This window comes from Oncorhynchus gorbuscha, linkage group LG07 (genome assembly GCF_021184085.1).
Source record: "Oncorhynchus gorbuscha isolate QuinsamMale2020 ecotype Even-year linkage group LG07, OgorEven_v1.0, whole genome shotgun sequence".
Lineage (NCBI taxonomy): Eukaryota > Metazoa > Chordata > Actinopteri > Salmoniformes > Salmonidae > Oncorhynchus > Oncorhynchus gorbuscha.
In genome coordinates this window covers 25,892,332-25,906,411 of record NC_060179.1, presented here as the reverse complement: position 1 = coordinate 25,906,411, position 14,080 = coordinate 25,892,332, and positions in this window count along the sequence as shown.

The window sequence follows — 14,080 nt, the reverse complement described above, 5'->3', positions numbered from 1 at the left end:
AAATTGACTGTGCCTTTAAACTGCTTGGAACGTTCCAGAAAATGATGCCATGGCTTTAGAAGCGTCTGATAGGCTAATTGACATAATTTGAGTCAATTGGAGGTGTACCTGTGGATGTATTTCAATAACTAACTTCAAACTCAGTGCTTCTTTGCTTGACATGGGAAAATCAAAAGAAATCAGCCAAGACCTCTGAAAAACAATCATAGACCTCCACAAGTCTGGTTCATCCTTGGGAGTAATTTCCAAACACCTGAAGGTACCACTCATCTGTACAAACATAAGTACGCAAATATAAACGCCATGGAACCACGCAGCCATCATATCGCACAGGAAGGAGACACGTTCTGTCTCCTAGAGATTAACGTATTTTGGTGGGAAAGTGCAAATCAATCCCAGAACAACAGCAGAGGACTTTGTGAAGATGCTGGAGGAAACAGGTACAAAAGTATCTATATCCACAGTAAAACGAGCCCTATATCGACAAAACCACCATAAAGAAAGCCAGACTGCGGTTTGCAACTACACATGGTTACAAAGATCGTGCTTTTTGGAGAAATGTCCTCTGGTCTGCTGAAACAAAAATAGAACTGGTTGGCCATAATGACCATCGTTATGTTTGGAGGAGAAAGTGAAAAACACCATCCCAACAGTGAAGCATGGGGCTGACAGCATCATGTAAACTTCCGACTTCAACTGTACACAGAATGGTGTTGTCTGCATAGAGATGAATTAGAGAATCACCAGCAGCAAGAGCAACATCATTGATATATACAGAGAAAATAGTTGGCCTGAGATTGAACCCTGTGGCACCCCCAGAAAGACTGCCAGAGGTCCGGACAACAGGCTGAACTTGACACACTGAACTCTATCAGAGAAGTAGTTGGTAAACCAGGCGAGGCAGTCACTTGAGAAGCCAAAGCTATTGAGCCGATAAGAATGCAGTGATTGACAGAGTCGAAAGCCTTGATCAGGTCGATGAAGACGGCTGCACAGTACTGTCTTTTATCGATGGCAGTTATGATATCGTTTAGGACCTTGAGCATGGCTGAGGTGCACGCATGACCAGCTCTGAAACCAGATTGCATAGTGGAGAAGGTACGGTGGGATTCAAATTGGTCGGTGATCTATTTGTTAACTTGCCTTTCGAAGATTTTAGAAAGGCAGGGGATGGATGGATATACAATTGAAGTCGGAAGTTTACATACACCTTAGCCAAATACATTTAAACTCAGTTTTTCACAATTCCTGACATTTAATCCTAGTAAAAATTCCCTGTCTTAGGATCACCACTTTATTTAAGAATGTGAAATGTCAGAATAATAGAGAGAATTATTTACTCCAGCTTTTATTTCTTTCATCACATACCCAGTGGGTCAGAAGTTTACATACACTCAATTAGTATTTGGTAGCATTGCCTTTATATTGTTTAACTTGGGTCAAATGTTTCGGGTAGCCTTCCACAAGCTTCCCACAATAAGTTGGATGAATTTTGGCCCATTCCTCCTGACAGAGCTCGTCTATCTGAGTCAGCTTTGTAGGTCTCCTTGCTTGCACACGCTTATTTTAGTTCTGCCCACAATGTTCTATGGGATTGAGGTCAGGGCTTTGTGATGGCCACTCCAATACCTTGACCTTGTTGTCCTTAAGCCATTTAGCCACAACTTTGGAAGTATCCTTGAGGTCATTGTCCATTTGTGACCAAGCTTTAACTTACTGACTTATGTCTTGAGATGTTGCTTCAATATTTCCACATCATTTTCCTGCCTCATGAAGCCATCTATTTTGTAAAATGCACCAGTCCCTCCTGCAGCAAAGCACCCCCACAACATGATGCTGCTACCCCCGTGCTTCACTGTTGGGATGGTGTTCTTTGGCTTGCAAGCCTCCCCTTTTCTCCTACAAACATAACGATGGTCATTATAGCCAAACAGTTCTGTTTTTGTTTCGTCAGACCAGAGTACATTTCTCCAAAAAGTACAATCTTTGTCCCCATGTGCAGTTGCAAACCGTAGTCTGGCTTTTTTAATGGCGGTTTTGAGCAGTGGCTTCTTCCTTGCTGAGCGGCCTCTCAGGTTATGTCGATATAGGACTTGTTTTGCTGTGGATATAGATAGTTTTGTACCCGTTTCCTCCTGCTTCTTCACAAGGTCGTTTGCTGTTGTTCTGGGATTGATTTGCACTTTTCCCACCAAAGTACGTTCATCTCTAGGAGACAGAACATGTCTCCTTCCTGAGCGGTATGATGGCTCTGTGGTCCCATGGTGTTTATACTTACATACTATTGTTTGTACAGATGAACGTGGTACCTTGAAATTGCTCTCAAGGATGAACCAGAATTGTGGAGGTCTGCAATTTCTTGTCTGATGTCTTGGCTGATTTCTTTAGATTTTCCCATGATGTCAAGCAAAGAGGCACTAAGTTTGAAGGTAGGCCTTGAAATACATCCACAGGTACACATCCAATTGACGTCAATTAACCTAGCAGAAGCTTCTAAATCCATGACATCCTATTCTGGAGTTTTCCAAACTGTTTAAAGGCACAGTCAACTTAGTGTATGTGAACTTCTGACCCACTAGAATTGTGATACAGTGAATTATAAGTGAAATAATCTATCTGTAAACAATTGTTGGAAAAATTACTTGTGTCATGCACAAATTAGATGCCCTAACCGACTTGCAAAAAAACTATAGTTTGTTAACAAGATTTGTGGAGTGGTTAAAAAACGAGTTTTAAAGACTCCAACCTAAGTGTATGTAAACTTCCGACTTCAACTGTAGGTATATAACAGTTTGGGTCTAGAGTGTCTCCCCCTTTGAAGAGGGGGATGACCGAGGCAGCTTTCCAATCTTTAGGGATCTCAGAAAGAGAGGTTGAATAGGCTAGTAACAAGGGTTTCAACAATTTCGGTGGATACCAGTATTACCATACTCAGAAAACAGTTCTAATCTTGTAAACTCACAGCCTCTTGTTGTTACAGTTTGAATCACGTGTTTATTTTCCAAGCTATAGAACACAGTTATTTACATACAGCAGGGTTTTTAAAATGGACCATAGACTTTAGGCTACTTCGTGTTTTCTTTTTTTGATATGGAAAATTGATCATTGTGGTATTGCGCTATTGGTACCATACATTCAGATAGTTTGGTCATGTTGTTAACCCCTAAAACAGTAGAGTATCAGTCAAAGACTGTACTATATAGGAATTGGCTGCCATTTGAAATGCAACCAAACACCTTGTGCACCTCTTGGGCCTTTCCTAAGGTAGGCCCATACATTACGGTAGTATAGTTATATTCTATCTACTACGTAACCTTCTGACCCCTGCTTTTTATTCTGGTACGTACAACCTGCAACTCGTGTCTCCAACGACCTGCTGACGGGTCGGAGGAAGTCAATCTGTGAATAAATATTATGTTTACAGCCGGTTGTACATGGAAGTAAATCACGGGGGGAGGTTTAAACTGTCCTCGGGATGGCTGTGTGTGCGAGCACACACGTTGGGGTAAGGAAAGAGAGTTAGTGGGTTAGGACAGCTGTTTTAAACATTCTCTCACTCTCTCTCACTCCTTCCTTGCTTCAAGGAAATAATAACTGGAGCCCAGAAAACCGGAAAGCGTTTTTACAGCCAAAGAAAAACATTTTTTTTTCATAAATGTGTTCTAGAGCTAAAAAGCACTGTGAAATAAAAGTTACGCGATGCCAGGGCTGAGAAAGAAAGTCACTGAATCACGTCCCACAGCGTTGATGTTCTTACCATCTTTTGCTAGCGAAACATGACAGTACTTCACGACAACAAACGTCTACAACTTCTTCATTTCTTGGTCCACCCATCACATCTCACAATCCCAGATCGTAGCTGACGCTGATGCATTTTGAGGGCTGGATAATTCTCCCTTCCTTTCCCTTTGCTGGGGAAATTGACATCAGACTTTTGGCAGCACGGGTGTATGGGTGTGTGAGCGTGCAGCAGCTGGGTCTGTGGCAGGGAGGGAGGCGGATGGTGGCTACACCTTTCTTGTGTTAATGGTTACTGTGATCAGAGGAGTCCTGGGCTAGTAAACAGGGGTGTTGAGGGAGGGATCGCCTTCCCTCGTTCCCTCCTCTCCCTGTGGGCCTACAACCCCATGTCTCTCCCACCACACCCTTCCTCTCCATGGCCGACCCATCCATGGTGTCACTTACTGGAACCGACACAGTTTGGATCTTAGAGTGATGGTCTGAACTCGGCAAACAACGTGTTGGACTGATTGTATTTAACATTCCAGTAACACGTTTCCTGCTATAAAAAGCCATCTTTTATGAATGACTAGCCTATAGCAAGAGAAGGTATGTACCACCCTCCCAAAGAGAGAATTATATATATTTTCCTCACACAAATTGAAAGACTATTTGTCTAACTGCCAGTAAGAAGTTCAACAAGTTCAACAATCTTTCTTTTTTTTCTTTTTTATACCTTTTTCTCCTCAATTTCGTGGTGTCCAATTGTTAGTAGTTACTATCTTGTCACATCGCTACAACTCCCATATGGGCTCGGGAGAGACGAATGTTGAAAGCCATGCGTCCTCCGATACACAACCCAACCAAGCCGCACTGCTTCTTAACGCAGCGCGCATCCAACCTGGAAGCCAGCCACACCAATGTGTCGGAGGAAACACCGTGCACCTGGCGACCTGGTTAGCGTGCACTGCGCCCGGCCCGCCACAGGAGTCGCTAGTGCGCGATGAGACAAGGATATCCCTACCGGCCAAACCCTCCCTAACCCGGACGATGCTAGGCCAATTGTGCGTCGCCCCATGGATCTCCCAGTCACAGCCGGCTGAGACAGAGCCTGGGCTCAAACCCAGAGTCTCTGGTGGCACAGCTAGCACTGCGATGCAGTGCCCTAGACCACTGCGCCACCCGGGAGGCCCTTTCAACAGCCCTTTCTAACTGAACCACTGTAACAGGTGCTTAAAAGTACCTCTTCTACCTTCACCAGCTCACACCCAGACTGGATCTCGGGATGTTTGTCTCGCAAACACACGTGACGGCCCTCCTAAAAGATTGTAGCCAGTTGTGCCACCAAAAGCTATCAATTCGATGGTGCGGGTAGAGACAATTCAAACTGAGGAGTAAGGCTATCAATACCCATCAGTTACCCATCTAACATCACATCCCCCCATACACATGAATGTGCGTTGGTCTCTCCCAGACAGCTAGCTAGCCCTATATCTGACTGGGAGATGAGATTAATGGCCATATCTCTGACTGGTAGACAACATTCATGTCGATGACAGTGCATTTACTGAGGCGTGATTCCACTTAGTGTCTGTCAGGGCTGTATTATCATGGCTCCTTGGTCCTATTTGCTTAGCAATGCTACATCAGCGAGCGAAAGGGGGAGTAAACAACACATTGGATTGGCTGTCTTTCGATACATCCCAAATGGCATTTCCTTTATAGCGTACTACTTTTGACCAGGGCCTATGGGATGCCTTTTGGTACACACTCAATAACATCTGGAGATTGGAATCATAAAGAGAGCCATGAAACACAAATGTGCTGCTACCTTCAGATTAGATGCCTCCTCTAAGACCCAAAGCCCTTGTTACTCAACTTCTGGGCCTGTGTCACAAATGGCACCCTGCCCCCTATTTAGTGCACTACTTTTGACCAGGGCCCGTAGGGTGGTGCACTATATAGGGAATTTGGAACGCAGAGGCATTGATTTAAGAATGTAGAAAAGAGAGGGAGCCATGCATTTGATGACACACTAGCATGCACTCGACTCACTCACGCAGCGACAAAACTTGGACAGGAAAATTATTACGGGAGACTCAACAGACAAACAAATACTCTCCAATAAAAAGAGGTGAAGCCATGGACAAGGTTCTGGCCTCACACTAAAGTCCTTCACTCCTTCCCCTGTCATCCAGCAGCATTTGCCCAATTCTTTGAAAAATGTGGAAAGGCACGAATAAGAGCTGAAGCTGGCAGAAAATGAAACAGTATGAACATACCTAATAAATAAGGGCTTAAATCAAAAGCCATATGCAGGAACATCAAATTCACTGCAACTTTATATGTAAATTAACATAAGAGAGACGAGATCTGACCGGATCATGAGTAGCCCAACCCAGGGTTTAGTACTCGGGAGCAGAACGGGACAGGGAAAACACACACACACATTTGGCATGGTCCCTCAGATCCTCAAAGAGTTCTACAGCTGCACCAGAAAGCATCTTGTCTGGCTACATCACCACTTGGCAACTGCTTGGCATCCGACCGCAAGGTGCTACGGGGAGAGTGCGTATGGCCCAGTGCATCACTGGGGCCAAGCTGCCTGCCTTCCAGGACTTCTATACCAGGCAGTGTCAGAGGAAGGCCCAAACCACAGACTGTTCTCTCTGCTATTGCACAGCAAGCAGTACCAATGCAACAAGTCTGGAACCAACATGACCCTGCACAGCTTCTACCCTCAAGCCACAACACTTCTAAACAAGACTGCTAAAACAGCTACCTGCAATGACCCTTTTTTGCTCTCTTGCGTTGACTCTACACACACACCCCCCCAACACATATAACATGCACACACATGAATACTGACGCCACACGCACACATACAAACTGACACCACACACTTTCACACTCACCACACGCACTGCTGCTACTGTCTATTATCTATCCTGTTGCCTAGTCACTTTACATCTATATATATATATATATATATGTACATTAGCTACCTCAATTACCTCGTACCCCTGCACATCGACTCCATACTGGTACTCCCTGTATATAACCATGTTATTTTTACTCTTCATTTTTATTTTTTATTCATTGTGTATTTATTTTTCATGTCACTATTCATAGTTTTTCATTTATATCTTTAAATCTGCACTGTTGGAAATAGACCCCCAAGTAAGCATTTCACTGTTAGTCTACACCTGTTGTGTCTGAAGCATGTGACAAATCAGATTTGATTTGACACAGACACTAGCCTGAGGGGAGTTTAACAGCTAGTGTGGGAGAGAGCGAATACGATCCATCATTGGCACACACCTTTTTTTTACAATAGGTATAAATATCACATTAACCAGTACTTTGTCTCTCTGCCATCAGATACTGTTTCAATCCTCTCCAGAATGGGATAAAACATAAACGCATATCAAAACATATACAGAACACGGTTCGCCACAGGATTCAGCTCAGACCTTTTCATTTTAAGGAATAACACCAGTTATACGGGGCTGATGATTCTATGACATAAACAGAGACAAACACACAGACAGAAAGACAGAGAGAGACTTGAACTGCTTGTTGAGAAAATCTGCATTTTGTTATGAGAAAACAAGAGAGTAGATCTTGCTGCAGATACCGTCCTGGTCTGTCATGCTTTGGCAACAGTGGCAACCACCCATTCATGCCAAGAAAACATTTATTGACTTGAGAGAGCGAGACTCTCGCCAAGTTTGTGCGACTCATTTGACCGAGGTCTGAGCCTCACCCACCGCACCACCTGCCAGCGTACTGCGCACACACACATACACACGGCTGTACTACATTTCATTAATCTGACCTTCCTGTCAACCTTAAACACAGCTGACTCAAAAGCTCTTCAATTAGACAGAAATCTCCATATTATTTCAACGTATTCATTGATACTGTATTTCTCGGGAAAATTTGGAGAACGGCTTTTTGGAACGGATGGCAGAGAAGACGAGACACACAAGGATCATGTTCCAGAGAAAAAAAAATCACAAAGTCTCGGCGAGGCCCAATATTTATCTGGGTGTGGATGTCTGTGCACGCAGACGAGACAGAAACACAGGATCTAACCATTACACTGTCATCTTCCAAGAAGTACATCAAATATAAAGTCTGCCTCTTAAATGGTGCCCGGTTCCCTTTGTAGTGCACCATTTTATACCAGAACCCTATTCTCTAAATGGGGCTTGGTCAAACGTAGTGCAGAATATAGGGCATAAGGTGCCATTTGGGACATAACAAAAACATGTTTTTTAATATTGTAGGAGATGTCAGCTGACATCTAGTGAGGTTCAAGGGTAAGTAAACAACATGGTTTGTGTCCCAAATGGCACCATTTTCCCTTATAGTGAAAAGACCTAGTGCACTAAATAGTGAATAGGGTGCCATTTGGGGCACTACCCTGGTTCAGTAGACATGTTGTAAATGTCTCAGCCATAATACACTTGTTTCATACTGGCAATCTGTCCTTCAACACAGTACAAGCCAAGCCAAGCCAATACACACACACACACACACACACACACACACACACACACACACACACACACACACACACACACACACACACACACACACACACACTCCAACCAGCAGCCATTACCAAACGACAGTGTATAATAACTTCTGGTTTCAGCAATGCTAAAAACAACTTGGACTCAGGGGTAGACATAGGGGTAACATAGTAAATGTAAATCCGGGACACTCATTAGTATGACATATAACGTTTGGTATGTATTCATTTGTGGATGTCTATCATTCATTTCATATAAATTGTTAGGAATTACAAGTCATATGATATGTTACGAATTCCAATTTGTTGTAGCTCAGTTAGCTAGGTGGCTAACACTAGCTAGGTGGCTAACGTTAGCTGGGTTAGGGTTAGGAGTTTGGTTAAATGTTTAAGGGTAGGGTTATGGGACGGGTTATCTAACATACTGAGTAGTTGGAAAGTAGCAGGCTAAGTAGTTGCTAATTAGCTAAAATGCTAATGGTTGTCCGTGAAGAGACACGCAACCTTTGGGTTGCTAGACGTTCGCATCCTGCATTCACCCAACCACCCTACTTGCTTTCGTTTTTCTCCTTAAAACTTCTTGCGGCGACCCATCCCGGATCCGGGATCGTGACTACGGCTCAAGCTCATTACCATAACGCAAAATGCAAAAAAATATTCGTAGAAATGTTTAACCTCCACACAGTAACAAGTCCAATAGCTCAAATGAAAGATATACACCTTGTTCATCTACCCAGCAAGTCAGATTTCTAAAATGTTTTACGGCGAAAACATAGCACATATTTATATTAGGTCACCACCGAAACAAAAGACAAGAGGCAGCCATTTTGTCCCAGAAAATATAAACTTCTTAATGCAACCGCTGTGTTACATTTATTATTAACGTTACAGAATTCGTTCACTAGGCTATACTGAGACGGCGCTCAGATATTAGCAGTATGTCTCCTCTACGTTTGGAGTCCTCAGAAACCCAAAATAACCACATAAATATTCCCTTACCTTTGATGTTCTTCGATCAGAAGACGTAGAAGGAGTCCTACTTACCCAATACATCGTTTGGTTTCAAGTTGTGTGTCTCTGTATTAGCATATGCTAACAGCTTCAGCTGAAATGCACCCAAAATGACTTCTGGTCCCGCACTCTTGCGCATCAAAACTTCAAAATTACATATTATATGTCGACTAAACTGGTCAAAATAAGTGCAGAATCGAGCTTTATGATGTTTTTAACGTGTAAAACAATGATCAGCGCGAACAAACAAACCAACATCAATTGGTGTTTCTTGTAAAAGAAAGCGCCCCAAATCGGCCACGCGCAATAGAGTGCATGTATTTTTGAGTGACCCAAACATTTTTGCCCGGCAAAGGACGAGGGCACGCGAGATTCTCACTATGAACACGCCATTTGAAAGCAGACATCGCGCTGAACACATACAAACTGTTCGCAGATCGCTAGCTGCTTGGGAAGGGTGGGGGCGATGACGTCAAATTTGTCCCAACTTTTCTGTTGCCAAGAGAGAGTTTGGGAGAATGACTGCCCTGAGAGTTTTGCTTTACATACAGACATAATTTAAACGGTTTTAGAAACTTTAGAGTGTTTCCTATTCAATAATTATTATTATATGCATATATTAGCAATTTTGGGAAAAAATATTTTCAGTTTACTATGGGCACGCACTTCCTCCAAAGGGGGCAGTAACTCTTTTGGCATTTGTTTTATTAGTCCATTGTTGATATAGTCCCTAAATGTTTGCATGTCAGCAATCAAGTTTTCAACTTTCAAAATACAGCCAGTATGATGCATTTTGTATTTTATCATGCAAAATGCATAGTGCTGAGCGGTTAACCGAAAACTCTGTTATTCTTCGTTTTTAAACAACTAATTGATCAACTCGGTTCAATTATTTTAATTCCATTTCATTCATTTTTTGTCTATGAGCTCAATGCACATATTACACAGTTCCTCTAGAGATAAATCAGATCAAGCCTGAACTGTGCGATATAGTAGTTTAGCACACAAAAAAGTGGTAATTAACTACAATGACCACAATCCATTGTGCATCTACTGGTCCAGTCTGTGTTTCTTTTAAGACTACTACGGAAGAGACAGAAGAATGTGTGATCGTGAGAGGATATGGAAATCAGCTGTCGCTTGGTGAGGTATCTCTACCTGAAAAACACATGATCTAAGTGATTGATAGTTGGTACTCAGCAGTCATAAAGGTATGCCTGATTTACTTTGAAGAACTATAAAATAGCGATTTCGTTCAACAATATTACTTTTATAACAGTCAAATGAGTTCCCAGAACAGTGAGCACTTACCGATGAGTAGATCTTCTTGCGCACTGTATTCTACTTGTTCATGCCAGAAAAGGAGGTGAAAACCTGTATTTCTGATATTGGATGGAACAATACAAGGCAGGAGGCTGCAAGGTGTGACCAAAACCTTTAGCAGGAACTACACATGCTCTCCTCGACGTGACTTAAACTTGAATCTTCTTTTCTTTTGGACTATCGACTACCAATGTTGTTGTTGTAGCCTGAGTGAATGCGTTGTTTTATCCTATGTTTTGTGTAGACTACACCATCCATTGTAGAAGAGTGCTACTTGGTCAATGTTACTGAGCTTATGCACTCACCTGTCTTGATTGGTTAATTAAAAGGCAATCTGGGATACAAACAAAGTGGTCACCCATTTCTCATAGCCAATTCCTCAGCTGGTTACCAAAAAAGTGTGAGTTCCCACTTTGTTGTTATTTGAATCCCAGATTGCCCCTTTAACAAACCTTGGACAAAGTCCACACTCTCACAGATGTGAAAAGTGGGTCATTTTGTTTTTGCCGCTGAGCCATTCAACCAATGCAACACACACAAACTGATTTAAAAACGCGTATTCTTTCAGTAATGACATTGAATAATGTAGATACGAAACAAATAGCTGGTGTCATTTATACCCCAGACAAAAAGCAGCATCTCCACCATAACTTTGCTGCATTGGGAAACGTGTGAAATAGATTGACAACATGTGTAGGCCTTTACACAATGTATCTGTCATTTTTCAAGTTCTTTGACTACCTCATTAGAGAGGTTGCTGACTGCCACATAATGTGCCAATAACGCGAATAACCCCTTTCTTCTTCTAAACTACAAAACACTTCACACCCAACTGCTTTCATTATTAGCCTAGTTTGGTGTGAGAGGAAAGAGAAAGATCTGCATCCAAAATGGCACCCTATTCCCTACTCAAAAGTAGTGCCCATAAGGTTTTGGTCAAAAGTAGTGCCCTATTTAGGGAATAGGGCGCCATTTGGGATGCGTATCCTGACAGTGGCCATAGCACATTGCGGAGAGCCTATACAGTTCTAGCCCACTCAGTCAAAGCTTTCTGATCAGCTTTGAATACTGGATAAGTGCACTCAAACACACGCACTGCATATCCAATTCATTACCACGACTTCCCCCACCCGCCCAATCAAGAGGATGTTTGCATGGTTGCCTTTACTGCTGCTTTTAATAAAAACAAGATAAAGCAATGCTTTCTCTCCCACTTTTTTCTCTGATCTCTTTTTTTCCTCCCTTCTTTGTCCTAATTAAACACTCCCCCAGTGTGTTTTTACTCAGTGTTAATTTCTTCACGTTTGTTTTGTTCATGTGAAAACGACCTCTCAGAAGTCTGTAGGGGTATGAGGCGCTTGGACTACGTCCCAAATGGCACCCTATCCCCTATATAGTGCACTGATTTTGACCAGAGCCCTTTTCAAAAGTAGTGTACTACATACATAGGGAATTAGAGTACTATATGAGACATAGGTAATGCACTTGCCCTCCAAGTTGCTGGTTCAAATCCTCTTCGGATCGGCCGTTCCTCCTAAATCGCTACATAGGGTCATCTCTTCCTCCCACAGCGTCTCTTGGAGTGATGGAACATTTCCTCTAGAATGATGAGGAGAGATAGGAGTTCCAAAGGGCTATCCGTTACCAATTAGCTCTGTGGATTCACACACGCAAATGCATAGGAAAAATGCTGGAGACACACACAACACACCGAACGGACACACACACACAAACACACACCCTGGCCTATGGGAAAGTTACAGGGCGGGTCTCGTAGCCTGAATTCTAGACTCCACTGTATACTCCTTCAAAGCATACTTGTCGACCTCTATAGATGTACTAATGCTGTGAATCAGCATCAATCTGCCTCCGTAAGGCTGTAAATAATGAGGCAGGACAGTTCGATAGCTGACCACAGATTGGTCTGCATCCCAAATAGCACCCTACTCCCTATATAGTGGACAGTATATAGGTAGTAGGGTGCCATTTGAGACGCAGACGGGGTGGTCTGGTTCCAAAATGGCCCCCGCTTGGATCTCCTGGGTGGCCTGGACTGCCTCAGTTGCTTCAACTAGGCCTGGTTTATTAAAGGCAGAATGGTAAACAGATTCTTGGGTATTGGGAGGCTCTCTGAACTCTCGGGGGATAATAATAAGGATATGAAAGAGAATCCCCACTGATACTCAATAACATTGTATTTGAGGGGAATCATTTTTATCTTTCACATACAATGTGAAATGGTATTATATTCCTTATATACAGTATGATGCCCTATGGGCCCTGGTCAAAAGTAGTGCACTATAAAGGGAATAGGGTGCTATTTGGGATGCAGTCATGGGAACTTCTCACCCGTACGCTGCGATGACGTTAACAAAGCAATATGAGGAACAGTAGGGCGTCACAATGTCTACAGTACATCCCAAATGGCACCCTATTCCCTTTATAGTGCACTACGTTTGACCAGGGCCTATAGGGTAGTGCACTAGGGAATGGGTTGCCATTTGGGACACACTCCAAGTCATGTGTATGAGTTATGACACATCGAGATATGTTCCCATACGTACTGTCCATGTGAATGACAGCATTAAAGGAGAAAGCGTATAAGACATCTGTGTGGCAGGGACTTCTTTAACTTCTCATTCTTCAGAAACACACTTCATGCTTTGATAGTTTGATGACATGACAAATAAGAGAATAGGAGAGACACATGTAGTCAGAGAAAATATTGATACTAAAAATGAACCAAGCGTTACTGGCAAATAATAATCTGTGTGTGAAATAAAACATAACAGATGGCAATCAAACAACATAGTTTTCCATCAAACAAAGAGTGTCCAAAATGGCACCCTATTCCCTTTTTAGTGCACTACTTTTGACCAGGACCCATAGGGCTATGGTCAAAAGTAGTGCACTATATAGGATATAGGGTGCCATTTGGGATGCAAACATAGTCTTTAATAAAGAAATATCAAAGAAGATGATCTAATTTCACACATGAGGAAAGACAAACGTTGCTGAAAGCTACATGTACAATGGTGCTAATTACACCCAAATCAACACGCCCTTGAGACCTGATTAGGCCAAATCAACGCACTCATACACATCTTTTGTGGCAAGGATCCTTTTGAAAAACCACATCCCTTTCCACTGAATAAACTTTCCCCACTAAACGTGAATAAACGTTCTGTGGAAATACCTTGGATGGCTGTAGTCTGCATACCATGCTTTATTATATGTCTGTGTTAGCATGGGAGGGAGAATGCTGATGGTAATCCTGACGCATCCCTGTACAGGAACAACCCTCAGGCTACATCCCAACTGACACCCTGCTCCCTATATAGTGCACTACGTTTGACTAGCCTGGTCAAAAGTAGTGCACTACATAGGGAATAGGGTGCCATTGGGACACACGTCTGGGGCTGAGAGGCTTTCTTTAGACCACATCCCGTTTTTGGAGGGTTGGGAGGGATGGAGGTAGTTGAAACA